Raw genomic sequence first — 13,481 nt, 5'->3', positions numbered from 1 at the left:
TTTCCCCGCCAGAACCAGGCCACCCTTTGGGGTGTCATTGCAGGGGGAGGTGGTGAGGAAAGGGACGGGGGGTCTGGTGATTGCATGGGGCTGTTGGGTTCCTCTGCAGACGGTTTGCTTGAGGTCTGTTCTCCTGTGCCTCAGTTTCGCCTTTCCTAAGTGAAGTTGCTTAATCACCCCTTTAAGACAGGCAGATTTCCTGGGTGGGGGCATAAAAAGAGGGACTGCTTGCAGGGTGCTGGGTGAAGGCAGCAATGCGCTGTGGGACAAGCCCAGGAGAAGGGCAGCGGGAGCTGAGCATCCCTGCCATGAGCAGATAACCAGGGCTGAGCCAGCTCCAGGCTAGGATGAGTTTCCAGAGCTTTGTGCTGCATCTCCATTCTGGAGATGGGAGCAGGTGGAGCCGCGGCTGCTGCGCTGAGCATCAGTCTGCCCACCAGGCCGGTCCGAAGCAGGCAACTGCTGTAATCCAGCAGAAGGCAGCTCTTGTTTAAGCAATTTCTAGCAGAGAGACAGCTCGGTGTGAGCAGACCTGCGTGTGCTTCTCAGCCGGCTGGAAGACACCTACTAAAATCAATGTTACCCTGAGCCCACAGTGGGAAGAGCTCTCCCCACTGCCCCTGCGTTTCTCTTGCAGTGACCTGAGCAGGGTGACAGCTCTCTGATGGCCACACAGGCACCGAGAAGCGAGAAACCCCAAACCAGTGGGACCAGCTCATGTCCCCATCAGGTGCACAGGAACCCAGCAGCGATTTTCGCTGTATTCTCTCTCTTAAACTGCCACAAGCAGTGGGCACCTTCCCTCACATCGCATTGCTCTGGTTGACTTAGCCTCACACCACACTCATCTTTGAGGCTGCAGCACTGCTTGGAGGGGATTTTGGAAGGGGGAGGCTCCCTGGAAGCCAGGTTTATCTCCTCCTTCCTGCTGAATACCTGTGGAAAGATGAGGCGGTTGCTTCCCTGCCCTAATCCTGGCTCTTAATTGAGGATACCTGTGCTTGCCACTGCCTGGAGCAGCCTGTGGGCTGCAGGAGGTGGAGCTGGAAGCACTGGAGAGATTATAAACCCACCCCAGAGCAGCTCTTGAGGCTTCCTAAGTCTTCGGTGCAGTTGATATCACTGGTTGTGGCCTTGGAGTGGGGATGGTGAAGGTAAAAGAAGCAATGCAAGGACCTACCTTGTTCTTTTGGGGACCTTTGGGACCCTACAAAGCCCTTTTCTCCTGCTGAGTCCCGTTGCAGCATGGCAGAGCCCCAGCCTCGTGTGCTGGGTCCACGTTGATGTCAGGTGGAAACCCCCTCCCCAAGCTCGGTGTGATCCCTCAAGAAACCCTTTGCAGCCCAGTCTCTTCAGCTTCCTGGCAGCTTTATTCCCACCATCCCTATTTCTGCCAGAGCATCGCCCCACTGCAACCAGCTTGCTGCTGGGAAGAGGGGTTTGAGATTTCAATGCCCAGTAAACTCACTGGGGTCTGTCCCAGCACCCTGGCGTGGCTCTGCCTGGCAAACTGCTGCTGTATGCACAGGGTGCTGAGCCAAATGTGGGGCTGGGGTGGATGAACCCCCCCTTCCCACCCCCACGGAGATTTACAGCTGCTGAACTCAGCTGTGGTCCCTGGCTGCCGCATCTCTGTGCGTTCCCCCCTGAATCAGTGATGCTTCAGGCTCTTAGTTTAATTAGGGCTGGCGCTGAGGATTTTGGCACAGAGGGCGAGGGATGGTGGCATTGAATGTGTCCAGTTCCCCCTCTCTTAATGTGATGAAATCTAATAAATAACTCAAGCCCAGAATGACGTTTCTTTAGCATCAAGGAATGAATGAGACTTGCAGCTCATTTTTGGCTGGGCCATGCAAGCCTTGCATGGGTTTATTTTACCACTCTAGCTATTCAGAGTCCATGGCCTTAATCCTACCGTTGCTGGAAGAAGCTCTTAGAACCCACAGAAAGTGACCTAAAATGTTCTCTTTTTCCCATCTCCCTACTTTGCAATATTGTAACATATGCTGAGAGACCCAGGTCAGCTGGGGAGATGCTCAGGAGGGGATGGCAGAAGGACCCAAGGGTGCACATTTCCCTGCCTGAGCCAACGGTGATAAACCCTGTAGCAAGTTCTCCTGTCCTCAACCTAGAAAAATTCACCTGAAATGGTTTTTCCTGGGAAATTCGCTTTTCCTGCTTTGGGCAGTGCAGGGGGGGAATTTTCCACTGCAAAACCCTGTTTATCACCCACCCTGAATCCTCCCACTGTGATCTGGGAATGGCATTTCTTCTTATCTGATTCCTGATGGCAGTCAAGGTTTAAAGCAGCATCCCGGGAATGCTTGGTGTTTCCCCTGCAGCTGGGATGAAAGCAAATGTGCAAATGCAGAGTTTCCCCAGAAAAATCAACTCCAACTCTCCAGCCAGCTGCTGGGTTGGATGAGCCTTCACAAAGCCACTTGGATGTGGGTTCATCCCCCTGTCCTGGGCTTTTGAGAGCCTTTTAATTAGGACGCAGTGCTAATTGGGGGGGGGGGGTAGAAGTGTTTCTGTGATGGGTACAGGGGTGTTGCAGGCTGCAATGCTTTAGAGGTGAAGGGCAATGCCTGACCCCTGGCTACCAGCATGGCTGGGGGAGCTGGGAAACCTGCATTTGCTCCCAGCTTGCAGACAAGTCTTGAACAAGCAGGCTTGTGCCTCAGTTTCCCCATGTGGGTGTTCCTTCCCAGGGAAAGACATGCTGCTGGGAGAAAGCCTTTAAAAGAAAAGAAAAAGGAGGTGTTTGTGTATTCTGCAAAAAGACGCTCTGGGAGTCAGCTGAGGACAGTCCCGGCTAATTGGAAAGAGGAGAGCATGATCTTATTTGCCTATTACGGTCCCAGTAATGCTGGGCTGACACATGGCTGTGAGCACAGCAAGGATGCTGGCAGTGTAGACAGCCCTGATGTCCCGCATCCCGGAGGTAACCATTTGCTGGACCTTGACATCTTTTTCTCAAAGAGATGATACAAGTGAGAAGGGAAAGCACCGTGCCAGGTCATGGCTCACCAGTGGGCAGCCAAGGTCACCCCCTCCCCAGATTGTCCCCAAACTCCTTGCTGGGGACAGTTGGCTCCTTCCTCCAGCTCACGTTAGTGCTACGTGTTGAACTTGGCATGCCAATGAATACACAGCCCCTCCCAGCTGGCTGGGGACTGAGAGAAACCTTGTTTTCTTGCTTTTACACCTGGAAAAGGGCATCTTAGAGAGGTGAAACAAAAACCCAAGGACCCATGTGGTGCACATCTCCAATTGCTCCTTCTCCTCCATCCCTGGAGCGGGGACGTGCTCTTCCCCACCAACCTGGTGCTCCCCATGCCGTGACGAGGGCTGAGACCCCACCATTACCTCCCCCACCCCTTTTTTTTTTAGCTGATTCATGAAATTTCTGCTCTGGCAACACCATGTTGCTTTAAGCTGTTTACGCAAGTTCAGGAGGCGACAGCGCGCGGGGTATTTTTAGCTCGCCGGGTAGCGGAGCGGGATTAGAATGCAGTCAGTGTTACAGACGCTGGGGCTGAATCAGTATTCCTGCACAAGCTTCTCCGTGCCAGCGTTTTCCATTGAGTGTCTGAAAAACCCAAGTTTCCATGGAGACCCAGCTCCAGGGCAACCCGTTTTCCTTGCAAAAAAAAAAAAAAGAAAGCAGCAGGTAGGGAGCGGGCGCAAGGGATGGCCAAGCTCAGGCTCCAGAAAGAGAACGGTGGCTATAAATCTTTGTCCTTTTTCACCCAGGATGCAGGCGTGGAAGCAGACATGTGGGCGTTAGGTTGTGAAGGACTGTTAAAAGGTGGTTGGGTGCAAGCTGCGTTGCTCGTCCCATCCTCTGCCCCTTTGGTGGTTTTTTGGGGAGGGTTGGGTGTGCTTTCTGGGTGGTGGGTTTGCTAAGTGGGTGGTGGAGGCTGGCGGGAGGTCTTGTGCCTTGTTGCAGAGAAAAGGAGTGATGTGGTGCTGAGGAGAAGATGGGTTTGGGTTTGCTCTCGTGGAATGGTGGAACCAGGAATTTGCCGCCCCCCCCCATCTCCAGGAATTAAATGAATTAAATCAGCAGATCCTTTTACCCATGTTGGGACCATGTCTTCTTCTGCCTTGAGGCACCTCTGAAGGGGCTTTGCCAGGGGCAGATTGTCTCCAGCCCACAGTGTGGGAGCGGAAAAGCTCTAAGAGGACACGAGGGTGAACACAATTGCTTAGGATCACCCTGCAGAACCATCCTGTCTTGGTTTGCCTGTTGGCCAACAGAGAAATGTCCTCCACAAGAGTGTCCCATGGAGAAGAGACTGAAATGTTGCTGTTCTCCTTTATTTTCTAGCTCGGCAAATCTCCCCTTCTCCCCATCCTGCTGCATCTGTCTTGGAAATTTGGAGGAAAAAAAATTAAAAAATAAAAATATTAGGCTATTAGGTCTTGCTAGACATTTATGTAATTTCTCCTGCCTGTCCCCAGCACTGTGATTAGGACTCATCTCAGCTGGTGCAGTGACAGTGTTGGGTGGCAAAGCAGGTCACTGTGCAGAAAACTCAGTACTCCCAGTTTGGCACTGGAAAAGATTTGGCAAGAGAGACCCTGGGCTGGCTGGTCTGCAGCAATGAGATGATCGTTTTCTTGTCCTAATAACTGCAAGAAGTTGGTCTGCAGACCCATTTGGTGGCTCCCTTGGAGGTATTGTTTTGATGAGGATGTGGCCACGGGTTGTATATTGAACCCCAGGAGCTGGTCTCTGCTTGTATGGTCTCCAGCAGCTGGGTCCTGCCTTGAGTCGCGAGTTTTCCAAGCAAGCCCCATCCTTGAATCCACTGAGATCCAAGCTGGAGCCAAAGCATTTCCTCCCAGTTGCTTTCCCTTTACTATGATGGGACTTTTCCATGTGGTGATCCAGCAGGTAGAAACCTAGAAAACCCAGCCTGGGACCGCTTGTAGCTGCCCCAACGGAGGCTGAAACCAAACAGTAAAGCATGATGATATGAAGCACAAAGCAAAGGGCAGCTCTTGGAGTGGCCAGCCCCATCACTGCCTCCTTGCCTGGGGCTGCTGGGGCTCCAAGGACAGATCCACGGGTGATGTGTGACATGGTGCAACTTCTGGGCAGGGTTGGGATGGATCATCTCTGGAGGGATGAGCTGCTGGTGGGAGCAGAAGGGCTCCCCAAATCCAAAGCTCCTGGTGAGATCTCATCCTACAGCAGGATCTGAGGGCAGGTGGGCTTCATGGAGAGGAGATTTTTGCAAGACAAACGTGAGCTGCCAACCCCCTGATGCAATCGGGTACCTTGAGGCCATGTCCTCTGCAACAGGGTTTGGTATTTGGATTTTTCAAACCAGTCAAGAGCAGCCACGGTTGAACAAATCTACTCAGTTTTCAAAGCAGAGTTTGTGCTTTCCCATCCTTCACCTAGGGGAAAAAAAATGAAATCCCATCTGCAGAAAAACTTCTTCAGTTTCTCAAAGGCGTTTTCATTAAAAGAGAAATGGATGTTTAAAGCCCCATGTCGTTCAAGCAAAATCCAAGTTGAGAACTTGTACCAAATAAAATGATTTTTACTGCAGCATTTTTCAGCCTGATTGATTAATATTTTTGCCCAAGCAGAATACTTTCTGTAAAAAGGCTTCTTTTGATCTAAAAACTGTTGTCATCGGCTTTTTTAAATTGAAAACCACTTCCACTTTCATTAATAGCTGTTCTCCCATCCCTAGCCTTCACTCAGTGTGCCTGAAACAGCTCCTATCCAACGGGTTATTTTCCAGGATTGGAAACAGCCAACACGATGGGCTTTTATATATGTTCATGGCAAATTTAGGCAGCCTTGTTCCTATTCAGGCTATGTTCAGAAAATGGTCTGTTTTCCTTGTTCTGGGTAATAAAAGGGGGAAAAAAAGTCATATTTCAGCCCAGCTCCTTGTTCTTCTGTACTCTTGGAAATTGTGTCTTTCCCCACGGAGTCAAGGGAGGGCTACTGGACAGACCTTGGTGTCTGAGGTTCATGGTTCAGCTCTTGGATGTTGGCTTTGGCCAGTGCTTGGCATGGGTTAGTAGAGGACTAACACCCCAGTACTCGCCATGCTGCTGGGCCTGGGGGCAGCCGTTCAGCTGGGATGCAAGATATGACCCGGCTGGGTACCTGGGTATGGTGTCACACCACAGCAAGAGTGTCCCAGGGAGTCCCCTGTGTCCCTGGGCTTGGGGACCATGTGCTGGGGCCATACTCTTAACCCTGCCAGATGCTCGGTGGTAACAAGGGGCTTATTTTTGTGCGTTTCTCGAAGGCTGCATGAAACACATGCAAATGAATTGCTTCTTATCACTGCCGGCCGCCCGGGCTGCTCCATCATCAGCCTTTTGTTTTTTCCCAGGGTAAGCTAGTCTTCATCTTTGCTTTCTGCTCACAGAAAATGATATTTGCAGAATAGCCAGCAGCAAAAAAAACCCCACAAACCAAAAACCAAAACAAACCCCAAAACAAATTGGAGCACTCCAGATATCTATTGACTTTATTTCAGTAACCTGGCTAAATTCTCTGTGGGACCCTGTGACCCTCCTTTGGGAGAGGATGACTTGTGCAGTTCTGTTCCCAGCATCGATGGGAAGCAGGGATGGTTGGGCGGGGGGGGGGGGGGGGCAGTGCATGGAGAGGGGGCAGATATATTATAAACCTGCTGCATTTAAGCCCTGTGGGGAAACATAACCCTGTTTGCGGTAGAGCATCATGCCCTCCCTTGTGCATGGGGACCGTAGAAGGCTTGGCCAGGGGAAGAAGGGAGAAGCCCTAAGAACAGCTTGCAGTAAGGATGCTCTGGTTGCTTCCAGCTGGAGTAAATAGCATCTCCTTCCAGACTGCAAGCAAAGAGAAGGTCAGCTGTATCTGAGCAGCTTTGCCAGGCTGCAGTGGCACCTTACAGGGTCAGCACCAGCATCGTCCGCTTTGAACCTGTTCCCTCTCTCTCTGCAAACCCGCTGGCCCCTCTCCGTGGGACCCCCACACTCCAGCCTCTGCTTTGCATTTATAGCTGCCATTTGCAGCTCTTTTGTTATTTTCTGCTGTTTATTTAAAAAAAGCAGCTGACACCATCTCGCTGTTCGTGGAAGGAAACTATTTAGGGACATAACTAGTGGGTTTTGGAAAACTTACCATAATGGGAGAGCTGTGGTTCCTTCCAGCCTTGCATCTGCCCAGCTCCCTGCCAGCCACCTCTACTTAATGGGACACTTTTAATGGGACGTTAACGACTCAAAAAAATACCACAGAGCAATTTCTGAGCAGAATAATTGGGAGTCAGCTGGAGCTGGGGGCTCTTCGTGCTTCCCGAGCGCTAGTCCCTCTTGGAGAAGGACGTCACATTCCTGTAACTGGTTTAAACATGTCTTTGGTGCTGACTGGTGCATTGAAAGCCAGCGTGAGCCGATGAGCTTGGCAGGGCTGGGTTTTGAGGGGAGAAATGGCCTTTTAAGAGGCTGGAGCTGAACTGAAACAACCCCTCCAGAGCAGCACTTGGGAAGCGATTAGGGAGAAGCTGGGAGAGGTGCAGGTTCTCCTCTCTGGTCTTGGTTGTGGCCGTGATGGGGGGGGAAAGTGTTGGCTCTGTGCAGCAGAATGAGGGTTCCCATATCCCAGAAAATGATGGGTATAAATTGGGGGTGAATGCTGAGGAGCCCCCTCAGTGTCCCCCATCCTTTGCTAAAACCCCTCAGGAGACACCGTGGGCTAAATGTGCCTGGTTATGGGGCTGCTGTTCCGCTGTCGGGCAGCATCCACTGCCCATTACTTGCAATTTATGGTGGTTTTGCTTCTAAATTTAGCCCTTTTGGGGCTGAAGGTGTATGGAGGAAGGTGGATGGGGGAGAAGGAGGAGGGGAAGCATTTCTCTCTCTCGGTCCATTGTCTAATCAAAGGGAACCCGACTTAAAAGGCTTCCTGTTCGGCATGGAGCTGACGGGGAACATGCATCATTAAAAATGTTCAAGTGCCTCCGTTCCTCAACACCTCTTTGAAATCACTGGTGACTGCACGGCCTCAGCGTGGCGGGGGGAGCTGCCGGCCGCATGGCAGAGCCGTGTTGTGCCGCTTCCCCTCCATGCCACCCCCAGCGTACTGCAATGAGGACTGGGATCCTATGAAAAGCAATTTACATGCAGGAGCTCTCTGGGCTGCAGGCATCTCCCCGATCCTGAAATGCAGCACATGTGCTGGGAATGGTCTTGTTTGCACGTTCACCCCCTCTCCCCATTTCCCTCTGGAGTTGCACAGATCTAACTGGAGCCAGTGAGGTTTTTTTGGATAAAACAGCCCTCTTCAGTCCCAGGGATGCTTTTTTCTCTCATATAAGTGAACAGCTTTGTCCTACAACAGGTGTACCTAAAAAGCCAAGCCAGCAGGAGGGAGGTGATGCACACATTGGGGCTCAGTTCTCAAAGTTGCATATTTGGGTCAGGACCCACTTTTCTACCCTCTGATGGGCAGTGTTTGGGGAAACGTGGGGCCAAGACACTCTGCAAAAGGATCTGCTGGTGGCTGGGGGGGGAGCCATGGGGGCAGTGGGTGCTCTCGGCCGCTTGGGGAAGTGTGCGGAGCCCACACCGAGGATGCTGCTCTCGGCAAATCGATGCTAATCCCGTTGTCTCCGTTGCAGAGACGGCACTGCCTTGGCAGGCTGAGGGTGATGGGCTGGGCACCAGCGAAAGGGGTGCAGGTGTAAATCAGGATGGCTCATGTGTCTCTGAGGCAATCGGGTCCCTCATTGCTGCTGGGGGATCCTAAAAGAGGTGCAATGGGGGATCCCCAACTTCCACAGCAGGCAAGGGGCTGCCTGTACTGTTGAGGGAAGGTTCTCTGTCTCATGTGGCCACGGTCCATGCCCATCCTTCTCAAAACCTCACCAGGAGGAAGTAAAAAAAGAAGCTTCCTAGTGAGCCCCATCACCTTTGCTCCTGACTCCTCTCCCCACCTTTCTTTGCTGCTTTTACCCTCCAGGTTTCCAGTCGGCAGGACAAAACCATGCTCTCCACCCTGCCACCCCACCAGGCACCCACGCCCTGCCCCACCTCAACACCCCATTGCTGACTGCATTTCCATGGGATCAGCATCTTCCCAAGTTGCAGAAAGAATCATTTTCCTGGGTTTCTCCCCCCATATTTCCCCTGTGGAGGATGCAATTGGATGGGTTTTGCCTGGCCTGATTGAAATTCAGATCAGCGCATCCTGGCTGGCTATCAGCCCTGCTAATCACTGCCCCGAGCCACTGCAAAGCAGCTGCTTCATGCTGATACAGGCACTGAGCAGCTCCCCAAGACCCCCCAGCCACGGCGGAGGCAGGCAATCAGGCTGCGAACGAGGGCAGCCTGCTGGAGCTGGGAGGGTCTAATTAGTCTAATGGGGGAGAAAATTGCTAGGGGGAGATGGGAATAATCCAGCCCCATTTGGGATAAGACCATTGTGCCCAAGGCACGCTTGTGGACACGGGTAGGAGAGAAGAAAATTGCCAGCCATGGGTTCTGCCACCGATGCACTTTTTAGCCTCGGGCACATCACTTAACTCCCAGACTCAGCTTTGCTATCCCAAATCAAGGCTGCTGGCATGCTCTGCTGCTTCCAGAAGGCTGCTTTGTCTTTTTTCTTGGGTTATGCTTATTTTTGTGGCTAGAAGAGGCCATTGTGTTCAGTAACTTTGACTTCCTGCATTAGAAAGGCCATAAAATGCTGCGTGGTACTAAGCCTTATTATTAGCGTTTATTACTGCAGAGGGAACAGGCATGGAAAGCGCGGCTCCATGGGTGGGGAGCTTTTTAAAGCAATCACCTACGGCCATGCAACCTGTTATGAAAACTCTCTGCATAACCAGGATGGATTTGTTATGTGCATAGGGGATGTGGGTAATTATAGGAAAATCACCATCTCTTGACAGATAAGAGCCTGCTGTGTTTGTTCTGGAAATTAGGGGGGTCAGTGCAGTTCTTGTAGGTGTTTTCCCCCATCTCAGGGTTGCTTTTGCTCGTGCAGGCGGGAATGGAGGTGGTTGGCAACCCAAGGTGCTGTGTTTGCTTCTGCGATGCCTGCCTGGACCAGGGCTGGCTGCCTGTCTCTTCTCATGAGCACAGGGAGCTGTGCTGGGTTAATTCCTGGGCAGGAAACAGCAGCACTGAACGCTTTATCATACCTTTGCCTGATCATCCTCCATATTCGCCATCGGGGTCTGGCGATGGTTTCGGCTCAGATCTGCCTCCTTTGCCCCTGCTGACCAGTGTGGCCAAGAGGGCATTGGTGTTTTATAGCACTGGAAGCTCCAGCCTGGGCAGGACCTTGCTGTGCGAGGGGCTTGATGGGACCTGTGTGGCTAAAGCCTGAGCAGGCTTTGGGATCGGGTGGAAGGCAAGAGCTAGGAGGTGCCCTGAGATGGGGGAAGACCTCAAGATGGGGATGATCTGGAAGCGTAACGAAGTCTTGGGTGGAGGGAGGCATGGAGTCTGGGGAGCACAGCTTGGGGGGGGGGGGAGTTTAGGAAGGGATTAATGGGCACCATGATCACCGGGATGTCCCCAAGGAGCAGGACAGGAGGAGGAAGGGATTTAGCATAGGAACCGCAGTCCCTTTGGTATTTATCCCTCCCTTCTGTCAGTGGGCACTCCCTTCAGTCCTTGGGGTACAGCACTGCTGGATGACTGTGCCACCACCTCTAACGATGCCAATACCTGTCATTGCTCAACCCAACCCCCCCAAGGTGAAGATCTCAAGAGCTTCTGTAGACAAAACTGAATTGCAAAGGGGCTTGGGGGAGGCTGGCATTTTTGCTGGACCTGGATATTTTTTTTTCTCGCTCCTGCACAGTGAAGCTTGGGGAGGATAAAGCATGAAAGGACCTGAGGAGCCTCTGGGGCTGGATTCAGCCCCGCAGCAGGGCACTACCGTGCCCTGGGCAGCATGGGGACCTTACCTGCTGCTGGAGAAGGGCAGTACAGGGAGAGGGAGACATGGGAGAACAGGCTGAACTCATCAAGACATTCACAGACTGGCTTCCCTCCTCTGTGATTTTGTTTAAATTAAGCCATCTGCCCACATTAAATGGTGAATTATCTCAGCTGCTGCCTGTCTCCCTGTGGGGACAGTGGATGGAGGAGAAGGGAGAGAGGGTGAATGCTGCAGGGCTGCACCCCTGGCCTTAGACATGGGGAAAATGTGGCTCCCATGGAGGTGGGTGTCATCTCCCCTTCTGTGTACCAGCAATCAGCCCCAGGCAAACTGGAGCCGATCACCTGGGAAGATCACAGCCCTGCTCCGCTGGCCTTGGAGGAGCGTTAGGAACTGGTCTCTAATCCATCTAATCAAGCTGAGCATGGTGTGACCTTCCGTGGCTCGTGTCCTTGGGACTCCTTTTCTAGGCGGCAGCGCCTGCTCGAGCGACAAGAGCTCTTGCTGTGATGCCGCAGCTTGGAGAAAGGAGGGGATGCAGTGTACCAGGACGGAGGGTCTGGAGCCACCACAGGGAAGAGAAACCTGGGGCTGAAGTAGGACCCGGATTAGCCTAGGGTGGGATTTTGCTTGATTTCCGCTTTTGCAAGCGGTGCCTGCACAGAGGGGAGATGCGCACTAGCCTGGTGGCTGAGGGAGGACCTTTTCCTCATGTTGTTTAGCTTGGAAAGACCTTCCTGGTCTTCCATGGATGTCTTCAGAGGTAAAGCCTGCTCTGGGTGAGCACCCACAGTCAAGGCGGAGGGACCCTCTTCCCTTTGGGCAGCTCAGAGCCAGTCTCAAACCCTAGTGAGGGGTCCCAGCAGGGGACCCTCATCATGGGCTGCCAGCCTCTGGCAGTGGATTCAGCTTCACTTGGTCCCCTCCGCTCCTGCCATGCTAGATGGTCTCCTGTGACAGTGTCACCACTTAGCAACATACACAACTGCCACCTCGCCCTCCATGCAGCGCCCAATGCTGTGCCAACACCCCAAAAATAGCCATCCTCTTTATATAGGTGTTGGCCCCAGGGAGGACATGGGCTTTTGGTGCTCATTGCCAGCTCCTCGCTGAGACCTGGCTCTTGTCATCGCTGCAATGAGTTGTGCGATCTCTATTTGCCTTTGAGTGGGTCCCCAGGGTTGCACCAGGGACATGCTGGGTGGCTGGACACAGCTCATTGTAAGCCACCCTCTGCCACCAGCACCCTTTAGGGGCTCTTTGCAGGAGGGGGGAGCACTGGAAGGGGGCCACAGTTAGGGGCTGTGGGTTGGGGTGGGAGACCATTCATGCTAGGAGAAAGATTTGGGATGAAAGAAGTGGGTGAGAAGAAAAAAGCAGCAGGAGGTAGAGGGGGCATTAGGGGCTCCAAAGCTCTCTGTTGCCTGGTCACTGCCAAAACCCCAGCCCATGTGCTCGTGCTCCCTTGTGGACACAGGGAAGGGGTGGGATGGGTGCTGGTCCTCAAGGGAAGAACCTCCATGGTGTCCCAGCTGAGTCTGCATCTCCGGCTCTCCAAGCCTGCTCTTGGAGAGCAGGTCTGGCCTGCCGGGCAACATCAGCCACCAGCTCTGAGCACTGTGGCTCTGCTGAAGTGCAAAGAATGGTCGCTTTCCCTCAGTTAAAACTGCGTAAATAGTGAACAAGACCATTTCTCTGGCCATTTTCCTCCCTATGCCTTTCCATCACTCAGCCTCTTGCATCCGCATTGCTTTAAGCATAGAGGGAGCCAGGAGTGGGCAGAATGGGTCTACTCCACGCTGCATGCCCGGGTCTGGCTTGCAGCAGCTCAGGGTGTCCTGGACCTTCACCAAGAGCATCTGCAAGCAATTCGCCTTCTCAGAAGCTCTTGGCAGTTGGCTTGGCTGGCCTGAGGGCATGGTCTGGGGCTGTCCCAACCTCAACAGGAGCACTGAGGGCTTTGTGGCCATCCATGTGATGGTGAGGAAGGTGGTTAGATCTAGTGTGTGGGTTGCAGCACTCAACTTTTCTCACTTGGCATAATATTTTCTGAAGCTGTAGGGTCTCCCCTCCAAGTCTCGGTGGTCTCCTGGGGTCAGGCCCCATGCCCCTTAGAGGCATTTCAGGGCATCTTGCCCCATCTGTACTTGGTCTCGGTGTGTCAGGCTGTAGCACATGGGTGCTGCTGAGCTCCTAACAGAAGGATCCTGGATCCATCCTGTGCTGAAATACGGATGCAGGAGTTGATGGAGCATCTCCAGGACTGAATGTGCAACAGGACTTTCAAAGAACCTTGGCTGAGAGGCTTTACAGTGAGCCATGCAGTTTCCCCTGTCCTCAGCTCCTTTGTCCCACCTCCCAGCCAGAATTTGGGGAGACTTTTTTCCAACAAGCAGACAAATATTCACAGCAGCTCCAGCCTGCATTTGACTGAGGTGTGAGAAACAACCTCAGTGCCAAATCCCGAATGTGTAGCAAGCACCCAGGGAGGAATGGGCTGCACCAGCTCACACAATTTAGTTTGCTGTGAATGCACCGAGAGTGTCGGTGGTGGTTATTGCGT

Source organism: Buteo buteo, chromosome 23, assembly GCF_964188355.1.
Source record: "Buteo buteo chromosome 23, bButBut1.hap1.1, whole genome shotgun sequence".
Taxonomy (NCBI): domain Eukaryota; kingdom Metazoa; phylum Chordata; class Aves; order Accipitriformes; family Accipitridae; genus Buteo; species Buteo buteo.
This window is presented reverse-complemented; position numbering follows the sequence as displayed.